Here is a 14,412-nt window from a genome sequence, read left to right on the forward strand (position 1 = left end):
GTTATCCTTCTCAAGCAGATGATCCTGCTCCTCAATATTCTGCAACAGTTCCCACTGCTTGCAGAGAAAGTCAGAATTCCCTAACATTACCTTGGCAGTGCTTCCTGATCTTTCCACTGGACTCTCCTTCTGCAACTTGCTGTATTCTCTATGTGTACAGGGAAACGTTCAGGACACCTTCCTCTCTCCCTGACAGTCAGGCCTGTCTACCTGCTACACTCTCAGAATGTCACATCCTCCACAGAAATTCACGTGGCTAGTCATCAAAATTAACTTGAACCCCGATCCCATACAGCACAATGTATGCACCTCTCTTTGTTAAACATTCCATTCCACTTTATATCCTAGTTATTTGTTGACACTGCCACCAATTAGCTGAGCAATCCTAAGTCAGTGCATTATCCAAGGTTCCGTCTTCTCATCAATAAAATAAAAAAAATTAGATTAATTGCTGAAGAACTCCCAACCCCCAAGTTCCATAAGGATTCATTTATCTCTGAAAAAGGCAGGACATGGGCGGCACCTGTGGCTCAGTCGGTAAGGCACCAGCCCCATATGCCAAGGGTGGTGGGTTCAAGCCCGGCCCCGGCTGAACTGCAACCAAAAAATAGCTGGGTGTTGTGGCGGGCGCCTGTAGTCCCAGCTGCTCGGGAGGCTGAGGCAAGAGAATCGCTTAGGCCCAGGAGTTGGAGGTTGCTGTGAGCTGTGTGATGCCACGGCACTCTACCGAGGGCCATAAAGTGAGACTCTGTCTCTACAAAAAAAGAAAAAGGCAGGACAGTTGTAAGCTTAGACCTGGTAGTTTTGAATCTCAGCTCTACAACCTACCAGCTCTCAACACGGGCCTGCTATTTAACATTTTTGTGCCTCAGTTTCTCATCTGTAAAAATGAGAATAGTGTTACCTGTTAAATTTTCAGTTTTCCTCTTTTTTTAATGGTCCTCAGAAGCCACTTTACAGTAATGGGGATGGAAAATGGGGACTGGTTTCAAATAATTTCACTAGATGTATGTTCTTCCTTGTCCCAAGATGAACAGAAGAACCTAGGCTTCTAAGAACAGAAAAATGCTGTCCTTCCCCAAAGAATCCCACTCCTGAGCTGACAGGACAGAATTTCAGGAAGAATGATCACAAAGGCCAGGGCAAACGAGTGAAGGGAGCTGAATAGATTTTTTTTTTTTAATTCTTCCCAGTGCCAACTGGAACTGGACAGGTAGGTTCCAAAGGCAACACTCTAACCTCAGCCACTGCCACTGCCTCCCCATGAAGACCAGCAGCCAGTGTTCATTTCATAACACTCCTCCCTCCTAGCAGGGCCTGAGGATCAGAAGCCTGAGCAGCTGTGGCCACCACACAGCAGAGGCAGCTCTGTGCCCACTGCTGCTATCTCTGCTGGCCATGAAGGACCAGCCAGCATGTGTGTGACTGTGTGGGGCCAAAATGAGCAACAAAGCAAATCAAGTGTGGGTGTGGGGCTGGGGCTGGGGCAACCTGACAGCAGAACTATAAGGCCTGTGTCCTCTGTTAATTCTTCTCAGGACAGTTCTGCCCAGGACAGCTTTAGGGGAAAATTCTGGCTTGTCCTAACGATCAGCCCCTGAGTATGCTCTGTGCCTAGCAGTTCATCCAGCTCGTGATCCTGCCAGTGCTCTGAGATGCTCTTTTCCGCCCCTGTGGGCTGAAGATCCTATCCTCTGATGAAGCACTCCTAGTGGTGAGCCTTCAGATAGCCCTCAGCCCTGGCGAGAAGGGTCACAGGGAATGTCACTTTGGAGCACAGGTATCTGGCACATAGTCCAAAGCAGAGGCCACATGCCATCAGTAATGCAACCTGGCATTACTTACTCAGCATCCACCCACGCAGAGCAGTGTAAGAGGTTACCTTACTCTGTGCAGCAGTTAGCCCCTGAAAGAATCCACAGTCCACCCTACAGTCTGCCTACCAGGCAGAAGCATGGACTTCACCGCGGGGGGCCTCTTGTTTTTTTATTATGACAGCTCTAGTCATACATAATTTATATATCATGCAATTCCTCCACTTAAAGTATACAACTTAATGAGTTAGTATATTCAGAGTTGTACAAGCATACCACAAACAATTATAGCATATTTTCATCACCCCAAAAAAGAAACACACATTCATCAACAAGCACTCCCCATTTCCCTCTCCCCACCAGCCCTAGGCAACGAGTTACTGTCTCTCTAGATACTCCACCTAAATGAAATTATATATGGTCTCTTATGCCTGCTTTCTTTCACTGGCATGTTTTCAAGCTACAACCATGCTGCAGCATGTAACAGTGCTTCATTCTTTCTACTGCTGAATAATATTCCAGTGTGACAACATACCACTATGTTTTACCTATTCATCAACTGATAGACACTTGGGTTGTTCCCACCTGGCAATTACAAACAATGCTACTCTTTCAGGTTTTTGTTTTGTTTTGTTTTATTTTGTTTTTGCAGTTTTTGGTCGGGATTGGGTTTGAACCCGCCACCTCCGGCCTATGGGGCCGGCACCCTACTCCTTTGAGCCATAGGCGCCGCCCTGCTCTTTCAGTTTTAAGTACTAGAAAATCCAACTCGACCTGGCTTAAGCAATAAGACCCATGCTTCAGGCACAGCAAGAGACAGAGTTTAGATACCATCATCAGGACTGAACTTCTCTCTACCTCTTGACAAGGCTCTGCATATCATTTTCAGGATATGCTTGGTAACAAAATGGTTTCAATAACTTCATTTTACATCCTGTCCATTCAAATCCATGAGAAAGCAAAAGTCTCCCAAATCTCACACAAAAGCCCCAGGATTAGCTCTGGGTGGGCACTCTGACTGGCCAGCAAGTGAAAACCACTAACTAAATAGGCTATGCTGGGCGGCGCCTGTGGCTCAAAGGAGTAGAGTGCTGGCCCCACATGCTGGAGGTGGCAAGTTCAAGCCCAGTCTCCGCCAAAAATTGTGAAATAAATAAATAGGCTATGCTCCATCCCATAGTATAGGGGACTAGAAAGAAACTCCAAACAGTGTAAACCAAATATATATGAGATGAAAAAAAATTGAAACCTAGCCAGTTGCAGTGGTTCATGCCTGTAATTCTAACACTTTAGGAGGGTGAGGCAGGAGGACAGCCTGAGGCCAGGAGTTTAAGACCAGCCTCAGCAAGAGCAAGACTCCGTCTCTACAGGCACAGTGTTGTGAGCCTGTAGTCCCAGACACTTGGGAGGCTGAGGGAGGAAGATCACTAGAGCCCAGGAGTTTATAGTTGCAGTGAGCTATGATCATACCATTGCATTCTACCCCAGAAAACAAAGAAAGACCCTGTCTTTAAACTTTGAAAAAAATAAAAATGTGACAGCCATTTACAGTAAGATAAATGGATTCTGGGAAGCCAAAAATTTGTTAAGCCCCAAGGTTAGAGTGTTGTAAGAATTAAACATGACAGGCTGGGCTCAGTGGCCCATGCCTATAATCCTAGCACTCTGGGAAGCCAAGGTGAGGGTGGTGGATTCCTTGAGGCAGAACTTCATGTTCGAGACCAGCCTGAACAAGAGCAATATCCTATTCTACTAAAACTAGAAAAACTAGCCGGTATTGTGGTGGGCACCTGTAATCCCAGCTACTAGGAAAGCTGAGGCAAGAGGATTGCTCAAGCCCAAGACACTGAGATTCCCATGAGTTATTATGCCAAGGCACTCTACCCAGGGCAACAGAGTGATACTTTGTCTCACCAAAAAAGAAAAAAAAATTGGGGCAGCACCTGTGGTTCAAAGGGGTAGGGCGCCAGCCCCATATGCCAGAGATGGCGGGTTCAAACCCAGCCCCGGCCAAAAACTGCAAAGAAAAAATAAATAAACATGATAAATGCACCTTAAGCATTTAGTAGAATGCCCAACACACAGTAAATGCTTAGTAAATATTAGTTACCATATTAGCTATTATGTGTATTAAGATGAACCACATGTAATTTGATATTCGCTATTTCAGGGGGTAAAAGGCCAATTTCATGTAATTCAATGTCACATACAGGCAACTAAAAATTAAGGCATGTTCAACTGTATCTGCTTTTTCATACAGTAAAATGTAAGATTGCATCTATATTAGATATTATTTTAAATACCCAAAAGAAGGAATGAGAATTATTTTCAAGATTTTTCAAATGTTAGGTTAAAAACTCAAAGATCTCTATTTTAACAGCAATTTCTCTGGTCTTGTGGAAAATATGACAGTGGCAAAATATGGCAAAGAAAAGACCCTGAGACCAGCAGTGCAGCAAAAGCATCTCCCACCCTGACAGCAACATGTGGTGGAGGCCACATGTGCCTCCTCCTTAATCCCTTAGTAGACTGAGTTCCCAGCTCAGTCTAATAAGAAACCTGCTCATGAGAAACTATCACTTTGATGTTTTTAATGTAAGGTAACAGAAAACTACAATCCCCTTCACAAAAAGTGATTTTTCATACTTACCCAAAACCGATTTTTTGTTTTTTGTTTTTTGTTTTTTTTTTAAGAGACAGAGTCTCACTTTGTAGCCCTCAGTACAGTACCCTGGCGTCACAGATCACAGCAACCTCCAGCTCTTGGGCTTAGGCGATTCTCTTGCCTCAGCCTCCCAAGTAGCTGGGACCACAGGCGCCCACCACAATGCCCGGCTATTTTTTTGTTGCCGTTTGGCCGGGGCTGGGTTTGAACCCACCACCCTGGTATATGGGGCTGGTGCCCTACTCACTGAGCCATAGGTGCTGCCCAACACATTCATTTTTTAAAATAAGAGCTACCAACAGAGTAGAAACCAAATGTTTCCTTCCCCCTTGCCTAAGCATTTTCCTTTGCCTAAACACAATTTTTTAATGTAATTAGTACTTTTATTATGCATTCCTTCTGACTTCTCCCGTCCCCTATTCTAGTTTGAAATAACAGACCTACATAGAGATGACCTGCTATCAACAATGTATATCTCTACGTGATTTCTAGATTTGATGGTAATTACATCATTCTAATTCAGTTTGAGGATCTATGCTCAGATGACATACCTCCTAAAAATAATTTATAGTTATTATTGAGTTTATTATTAGAGAATAATAATTCCTTTATTTATTTTATTCCAAAATAAATAAATAAAGGAATATTCATGCTTAATGCTTAAGAAAATTCATAATTCCATGGCTTTGTCCCTATTCTAGAAACTCCTGTAATATAACTGAAACATAATAAAAACAGCTGCCTCTTACTAAGTATTTACAATGTAGCACACAAAGGATAAACATTATCTTATTTACTCCTCACATGTTTCCTTTATTCTCTGAGAGGTATGTTTTCTTAGCTGTATTTTAGGATAAAGAAACTGAGCCTTCAAAAAAATTAAGTAACTTACCTAACCCCAATGAGAAAAGTGATGCCATCAAAACTTGGACTCTGGATATACTTCTGTTTCCCGCCCCACCTCTTTCTTTCTTGCCGCGCTGGTGCAAACATGGTGAACGTTCCTAAAACCCGCCGGACTTTCTATAAGAAGTGTGGCAAGAACCAGCCCCACAAAGTGACACAGTATAAAAAGCGCAAGGACTCTCCCTATGCCCAGGGAAAGTGGCGTTACGACAGGAAGCAGAGTGGCTATGGAGAGCAGATTAAGCTGATTTTCCGGAAAAAGGCTAAAACTACAAAGAAGTCTGTTGAGGCTTGAGGGTGTGGAGCCCAACTGCAGATCTAAGAGAATGCTAGCTATTAAGAGATGCAAGCATTTTGAACTGGGAGGAGATAAGAAAAGAAAGGGTCAAGTGATACAGTTCTAACCATCTTTTGTTTTATCATGAAGACAATAAAATCTTGAGATTATGTTCAAAAAAAAAAAAAAAAAAAAACTTGGACTCTGATCAGTTGCCTCTAACAGCAATATAATCCTTAGCAATGAATATTCATAATAAAACAGACTTGGTGAAAAAGAGAAACCACCACATCTTCTCCAGTAAGTTGGAGAAATGAGATACTCTTTGCCTATTCAAAGAAGTACAGTTAACTGGCTTATTGTACCCTCAATGAATCCCCAACAATAAAAAAAAAAAAAAAAAAAAGAAGTACAGTTGACCACCGGACAAAGTGGGGGTGAGAAACACTGACTCCTCATGCAGATGAAAATCCAGAGATAACTTCTGACTCCCCAAAACATAACTACTAATAGTCTACTGTTGACTGAAATTTTACCCATAACAGTTAATTAACATACATTCTGTATGTTTTATGTATTACATAGATTCTTAAAAGAAACTAAAAAAAAGAAAATGTTATAGGGCCAGGCGTAGTGGCTCACCCCTATAATCCTAGCACTCTGGGAGGCTGAGGCGGGTGGATTGCCTGAGCTTGAAGGTTCGAGACCAGCCTACGCCAGAGCAAGACCTCGTCTCTAAAAATAGCCAGACATTGTGGCGGGTGCCAGTAGTCCCAGCTACTTGGGAGGCTGAGACAAGAGAATCACTTAACCCCAAGAGTTTGAGTTTGCTGTGAGCTACCAAGGGTGACAAAGCGAGACTCTGTCTCAATAAAAAAGAAGTCATCAGGAAAATCATAAGGAAGAGAACCTGTATTTAATATGAATGGGAAGTGGCTCATCATGAAGGTCTTCCTCCTCACAGGGGTTGGTCTTGCTGCCTCGGGGTGGCAGAAGCAGAAGAGATGGCGGAGATGGCAGGGGAGGCAGGAGAGGCAACCACACTCACGTAACTTTATGGAAACACATCGTAACTTCTGTCTTTTCTGCTTTTTCATTTTTCTAAGAATGTCTGTATAGAATGCCAATCCTTCTTTCATTTACTTTAGTTTTAGTGCTAATATCATAGAAGGGTCCATGTCATAAAAGACATCAAGACTAGGCACAGTGGCTCATACCTATAGTCCCAGCTCTTTGAGAGGCCCAGAATAATTTTTACATGCTTTATCCATAATGAACAAAAACTGGGATAGAAGAAAGATCAGCAGGAAGATAAGTAAATTGTGGCATATTTATCCAATGAATACTATAGAGCAATAACAAATGAACTAATGTTACTACTGGTACATAAAACAACATGGACAATGGCTCAGCACCTGTAGCACAGTGGTTATGGCACCAGCACATGCACCGAGGCTGGTGGATTTGAACCCAGCCCAGGCCTGCTAAACAACAGTAACAACTACAACTAAAAAATAGCCAGGCGTAAGCCGGGCGTTGTGGCAGGTGCCTGTAGTCCCAGCTACCCGGGAGGCTGAGGCAAGAGAATCGCTTAAGCCCAGGATTTGGAGGTTGCTGTGAGCTGTGTGATGCCATGGCACTCTACCGAGGGCCATAAAGTGAGACTCTGTCTCTACAAAAAAAAAAAAAAAAAATAGCCAGGCGTTGTGGTAAGCACCTGTAGTCCCAGCTACTTGAGAGAGGCTGAGGCAGCAGAATAGCTTGAGCCCAAGTGTTTGAGGTTGCTGTGAGCTGTTATACCACCACACTCTATAGAGGGCTACATAGTGAGACTCTGTCTAAAAAAAAAAAAACCAGACACAAGAGCATAGTCACGGCTCATATCCAAAGGTCCCACATCCACAGGTTCAACCAACTTCTGTTGAAAAAAAAAAAAAAAAAAAATTTTTTTTTGAGACAGTTTCATTCTGTTGCCCCAGGCTAGAGTCCCATGGCCTCAGGCTAGCTCAAAGCAACCTCACACTCCTGGGCTCAAGCAATCAAGTAGAGACAGGGTCTGGCTGTTGCTCATGCTGGTCTTGAACCCCTGAGGTCAAACAATCCTCCTGCCTAAACCTCCCAAGAGTACTAGGATTTCGGATCAAAAACATTAATAAAGAAACAAAATTAAAATATAACACTGTACAACAACTACATAGCATTTATGTTGTATTAGGTATTGTAAGTTGAGATGATTTAAAGTATAATGGGAGAATGTGTGGAACTTACATGCAAATAGCACACCACTTTACATAAAGGATTTAAGTATCCTTGGATTTTGCTATCTGCAGGGGTCCTGGAACAAAGATTACTCTATCTTCCATATGAATTAATGCATGCTTTCACTCAATTTTCAAAAGATAAACAAAAAATGCACAAGTAAAAGAAAAAAAACGCCTAAAATAATTGGTGGAACTACAACTGAAAATTATTTCTTTAAATTGTTCTGTACTGAGTTGTGTACTAAATTTTCTATCATGACCATATTACTTTTATCATTTAAAAACAATTTTATTATAATAACAACGTTAAAATCAAAAAAGGTCTCTTCCTGAAGCGCTCCCGTACCTAATCTTGCAGTTCTCACCTCATCGCACGATCCTGCAACACTGTGTTTACAAGTCAGTCTCTCTTTCCTATTAGTACTGGGCTTTATTAATTTTCTAGCATCCAACACATTGCCTAGCACTAGGTGTCTACATCCTATCTGTTCATTGTATAAAACAGGTGGTAAGCAAGAATGTCTGTTAAATAAACAAATGTGTAACAAAACAAGAAACCAAAAATAGGTGGTCATCCATGTGAGGTTTTCCAAAGTCATGGGCTTGGGATCTTGAATTTATACATAGTATAGGACAGGTCTGAGGCTTTCCTAATCAAGATATAAAGTTGTACCACTGCATTCCAAAATTGTCTCACCTGTGATTTACCAACCCAGTGCCACCAATCCCATATTCACCATTTCTTCAGCTGTCAGAACCCATGCTCCAGAAAAGGAATAACCAACAGCCTACAGAATTCACCTACCAATAGAAAAGCCAAGAGGCCAAAGGACGCCGCAGGAATCCCATCACCACAGAGATCACAGATAGTATACAGAGGAACAAAGAGCGTGAGAAACAGACCGGCAAAACACCAACAGACCACCCTGCTGATACGGCAGAAACTCAAAATATGAGCAAAAGTCTTCCAGGAATCATACTCCTGGGTATATATCCTACAGAAATGGAAACTGGCCTTCACACAACCTGTACACCAGAGTTCAACAACTTTGTGAGACCAAAACCTAGAAACTACCCAAATGTCCTTTAACAGATGAACAGATAAACTGCATATCCATACTATGGGATACCGGTTAGCAATAAAAAGGAATAAGCTACTGATACAGACAACAACATGAATGAACCTCACGGGCATTATGCCTAGAAAAAGTGAATCACAAAAGGTTACAAACTATACAATTCCACTTACAACACATTCTCAAAGTGGCAAAATTACTGACATGAAGAACAAATCAGGGTTTGCCTGGTTAGGGTTAAGAGGAGAGTATGACTCTTGAAGGGCAGATAGAGGGGGTTTTTTCGAGGTAATCAAACAGTTCTACATCCTCACTGTGGTACAATTACAATCCAAATAAGTGATTAAAATTTGACAGAACTATATATACACATAAAGAGTGCATGTAAAAACTGCACTTTCTTGAGTTAATAATACTGTGTCAATGTCAATTTCCTATATTTTCCTGTGATTTTTGTTGTTGTTTTTTGAGACAGAGTCTCACTTTGTCGCCCTCAGTAGAGTGCCATGGTATCACAGATCAGAGCAACCTCAAACTCTTGGGCTTAAGCAATTCTCTTGCCTCAGCCTCCCAAGTAGATGGGACTACAGGCGCTTGCCACAACACCCAGCTATTTTTCAGAGACAGGATCTCGCTCTTGCTCAGGCTGGTCTCAAACCTGTGAGCTCAGGAATCCACCCACCTGGGCCTCCCAAGTTCTAGAATTACAGGCCTGAGCCACTGTGCTCAATCTATTTTTTTTTTTTTTAACAGCGTCTCAGAGTACAGTAGAATCATTATAGCTCATCGCAATCTCTTTTTTTTTTTGGTTTTTTGGCCGGGGCTAGGTTTGAACCCGCCACCTCTGGCATATGGGACTGGCGCCCTACTCCTTGAGCCACAGGCGCCGCCCAGCTCACAGCAATCTCAAACTCCTGGGCTCAAGTGATCCTCCTGCCTCAGCCTCCCAAGTAGCTGGGACTATGAGCCAACACACCTAGCTAACTTTTCTATTTTTTTGTACAAACAGGGTCTAACTATGTTGCTCAGGCTGTTCCACTCCTAGCCTCAAATGATCCTCCCACCTTAGCCTCCCAAAGCGCTAGGATTACAAGCATAAACCACCTATTTCCCAGTTTTGACAATGTTCTATGGTTACGTAAGATATTACTAGCAGAGGAAACTGAAAGTCTTGTGAATCTTAAATTATTTCAAAATAAAAAGTTTGAATAAATTTTTTAAGAAGTTAACGAATGAAAGGATAAACAAAATGTGGTATATCAACACAATGGAATACTTAACCATATAAAAGTACCAATACATGCCACAACATGGATCAACCTTGAAAACATTACTCTAAGTCAGTGGTTTCAACCTTCCTAATGCCACGACCCTTTAATACAGTTCCTGTGGCTGGCAACACACAGGTTGAGAACCGCTGCTCTAAGTGAAGGAAACCAGACACAAGGCCACATATTACATCAATCTATTTATGTGAAATCTGTGAAAAAGACAAGTCCATAGAGACGAGCAAGGGAAATGAAGAGTAACTGCTAAACAAATATAAGTTTCTTTCTGGAGAGGTGAAAATGTCAAAGAATTAGACATTGATGGCTGTACAACTTCATGAATAGACTAAAAACCAATAGAGGATATAGTTTAAAAGGTAAATATGATGGCGTGTAAATCATGTCTCAATAAAAGTTATTTTTAAAAAACCAACAAATGAAAGAGAACTTCAAAAAATTTTACCTACAGTAATCCTAGCACTCTGGGAGGCCAAGGAGGGTGGATTGCCTGAGCTCAGGAGTTCCGTTCCAGACCAGCCTGGGCCACATCGAGACCCAGTCTCTAAAAATTAGCCAAGCTGCTCAGGAGGCTGAGTCAAGAAAATCACTCAAGCTGGAGTTTGAGGTTGCTGTGAGCTATGACACCCTGACATTCTACTGCAGACAACAAAGTGAGACCCTGCCTCAAAAAATAAGTAGAAAAATTTATCCTTATTCCTGAGAATCACAAATTCTGGTGTACTAAAAAAAGTAGCCTCTGGGAACTGGCTCAATTCACAAAAGCCCATAGAATTAAACTGAACTAAAATTAATAAAGTGCCAGTTTGCATACACAGGTAGATAACGACAAAAGTAAAACATCATATTACATCAAGCCAGGACCATACAGTCACATGGTTCAAGTTTGCCAGTCATCATATTAGTGTAGTTTAAAATTAGACCTATTACTCCTTTTCCTCCTCTGAAGAATTAATCAAAACACAAAAATACTGGGCACCAGGAAACCTGAATTCTGGCCCAAACTAAGTTGTATGGCCTTACCTTCCCCCAGTGCTCTTTCCAAAACAGGATCAAATCGTGTCCCTCACCTACATAAGCCTCTACTGTGACAAGGACCTACACACTCAGACTCCTCCTGCCCTCATCAACCGACTCTGACCTTTGGGTTCCTCAGATATTCCCAGCCCACTCCTCCCCAGGGCCTCTGTCACACTCCCACCTCCTCCTCTTCAGTCCAACGTGTGCTCGAATGTCATCTCCTCAGAGTTAAGTGGACTCTGGTCTCAGGCTGCCTAGATTTCACTAACAACCAAGCATGTTACTCACATTTGCATCCCTGTCCTCATCTGTAAATAGTGGTAACAACAGTGCCTACTTCACAGGGTTATCAGAAGTTATAAACAAATGCAAAGCAATCAGCAGAGAGACTGGCATAGTGTTAAAATGTCACCTATTGTTCTTATTACTTAAGATGCCCCATCCTATTTCTCCCAATCCTTCAGCACTATCTAAACTTATCTTCTGTCATCCTCTTTGTGGTTCTCCACAAACCTCCAGAAAATGTTAAGTTTCATGAGGAGCTTTGCTTATCTTGTTCAAGGCTCCATCACCAGTTCCTAAGAAAGGCATGCAAATATTTGAATACATTAACAAATTATATCAAGCATTTCTTGAAACAGAGTCTTATTTTGTCGCCCTTCGTAGAATGCTGTAGTGTCATAGCTCACAGCAACCTCAAATTCTTGAGCTTCGGCTCGGCGCCTGTGGCTCAAGCAGCTAAGGCACCAGCCACATACACCTAAGCTGGTGGGTTCGAATCCAGCCTGGGCGCTGCCAAACAACGACAGCTGCACCAAAAAAACAGCCAGGTGTTGTGGCGGGCACCTGTGGTCCCAGCTACTTAGGAGGCAGAGGTAAGAGAATTGCTTGAGCCCAGGAGTTTGAGGTTGCTGTGAGCTGTAGAGTATGTACAATACTCTACCCAGGGTGACAGCTTGAGGATCTGTCTCAAAAAATTAAAAAAAAAAAGAAAAAAGAAAAATAGCCAGGCATTGTGTCCTTACTTGTAGTCCCAGCTACTTGGGAGGCTGAGGCAAGAGGATCACTTGAGCTGAAGAGTTTGAGGTTGCCGTGAGCTACGACGCCATAGCACTCTACTGAGGGTGACAAAGTGAGACCATTTCAAAAAAAAAAAAAAAAATTACTCTAAAAAATTTTTCTGAAAGATAATCACAAGCCAAAACATGCATTTGAAAAAATGATGTACTTGGGCGGCGCCTGTGGCTCAGTCGGTAAGGCGCCAGCCCCATATACCAAAGGTGGTGGGTTCAAACCCCGGCCCCAGCCAAGCTGCAACCAAAAAAAATAGCCGGGCGTTGTGGTGGGCGCCTGTAGTCCCAGCTACTCGGGAGGCTGAGGCAAGAGAATCGCTTAAGCCCAGGAGTTGGAGGTTGCTGTGAGCTGTGTGAGGCCACGGCATTCTACCGAGGGCCATAATGTGAGACTCTGTCTCTACAAAAAAAGAAAAAATGATGTACCTTTACAATAAAAAAAAGTCTATCAAACTTAGTACTTAAGGAAATAGGACATATACTACTTAATATCTTAATATATTTATTTTTACATAGATGCACATGTAGCAATATCCAAAACTGTGGTCTTGCTTTGCAACTCTTTTTATGTGTCTGAACATAAAGGGCTATGTGGAAATAAACCAATGCTTTGAATTGAAAGCTGTGATGAAAACCTAGTACTCTCAGAATTTTGAAACATTACATTTCTCCTTACTTATGGGCTAAAAACATCCGTGGTTCACCAAAACAAAATCCCAAATTTAAGGTTCTGATTTGACTGAAAAGCTAACACTAATTTCTTTAAAGTATCTAAAACTGACAAAGTCCATTCCATTTTAACGTCTTAAGAATCCAATAAACAGGTGGTCCCCGTAGCTCAGTGGTTACGGCGCCCAGCACGTACACCAAGGCTAGCGGATTCAAACCCGGCCCAGGCCTGCTAAACAACACTGACAACAACAAGGCTCGGCAGCTGTAGCTCAGTGGTTACAGCGCCAGCCACATACACAGAAGGTGGCGGCCCGGCCAACGAAAACAACACTGACAACTGCAACAAAAAAACAGCCGGACGCTGTGACGGGCGCCTGTGGTCCCAAGCTACTCGGGAGGCTGAGGCAAGTGAATCGCCTGAGCCCAGCAGTTGGAGGTTGCTGTGAGCTATGACACCAAAGCACCCCACCGAGGGCGCAAAAGTGAGATTCTGTCTCTAAAAAAATAAAAAGAAAAAAATTCGGATTAATACGAGGGTATAAATCCTTAGGTTCCGGCTCGGGGCCGTTTGTCACTGGTTACGGCACCGGCCACATACACCAAGGCAGGCGGGTTCGAACCTGGCCCAGGCCTGCTAAACAACAATGACAACTGCAACAAAAAAATAGCTGGGTGTTGGGGCGGGCGCCTGTGGTCCCAGCTACTCTGGAGACTGAGGCAAGAGAATCGCATGAGCCCAGGAGTTGGAGGTTGTTGTGAGCTGTGACGCCACAGCACTCTACCCAGGGCGACAGCCTCAGACTCTGTTCCAACAACAACAATACAGTTTGCGAAACTCCAAAAATACTTTCAGGTTACTGTCCGTTTTAAGTAATCAAAAAAGCCTGTCTTGATACACCATCACATTAATAACGACTTAGCCTGTTTTCCTAGGTGCCACCAATGGACATCAAATTCTCTAGGCAGCGACTAGGAATTCTGTGGGGTACCCGAGGAAATAAACACTTCATGATTCTGTTAATTATCATGGACTATCATTCCCCAAGGTACCAAAGATACCCCACAGAGTATTCCTGCTCAAAAGAAGAGCCAAACCACCAATCTAGAAAAAAGGGTAACGATGATAAACGTTGCTAAGTCAAAAAAACTGAGGTAGAGGAGGAAACGAAGACACGGCGGCGCTCTGCGGTCTCGGAGCAGCTCTCCAGGAAAGGCTGCTCCGGCAGGGCCGCCCAAACTCGAATGCGTGGCCAGGCTGGAGGCGGCTGGCGCCGACACGGGTCGCTACCCCCGTCTGCGGACCCGCTCCCGGGCACGGTGCGGACAGGGCCGCCGCGCACACGCCCACCGCCCCGCGCAGCC

The 14,412-nt window shown here is 43.1% G+C and overlaps 1 protein-coding gene across 9 annotated transcripts in view; it reads right to left on the reverse strand.

Moving 5' to 3' along the window:
- SRPK2 (SRSF protein kinase 2) overlaps nucleotides 1-14,412 on the reverse strand; it is a 256,312-nt gene that overhangs the window by 240,470 nt on the left and 1,430 nt on the right. The gene's annotated exons all lie outside the window — the stretch shown is intronic.

This window comes from Nycticebus coucang, chromosome 11 (assembly GCF_027406575.1).
Source record: "Nycticebus coucang isolate mNycCou1 chromosome 11, mNycCou1.pri, whole genome shotgun sequence".
NCBI lineage: Eukaryota > Metazoa > Chordata > Mammalia > Primates > Lorisidae > Nycticebus > Nycticebus coucang.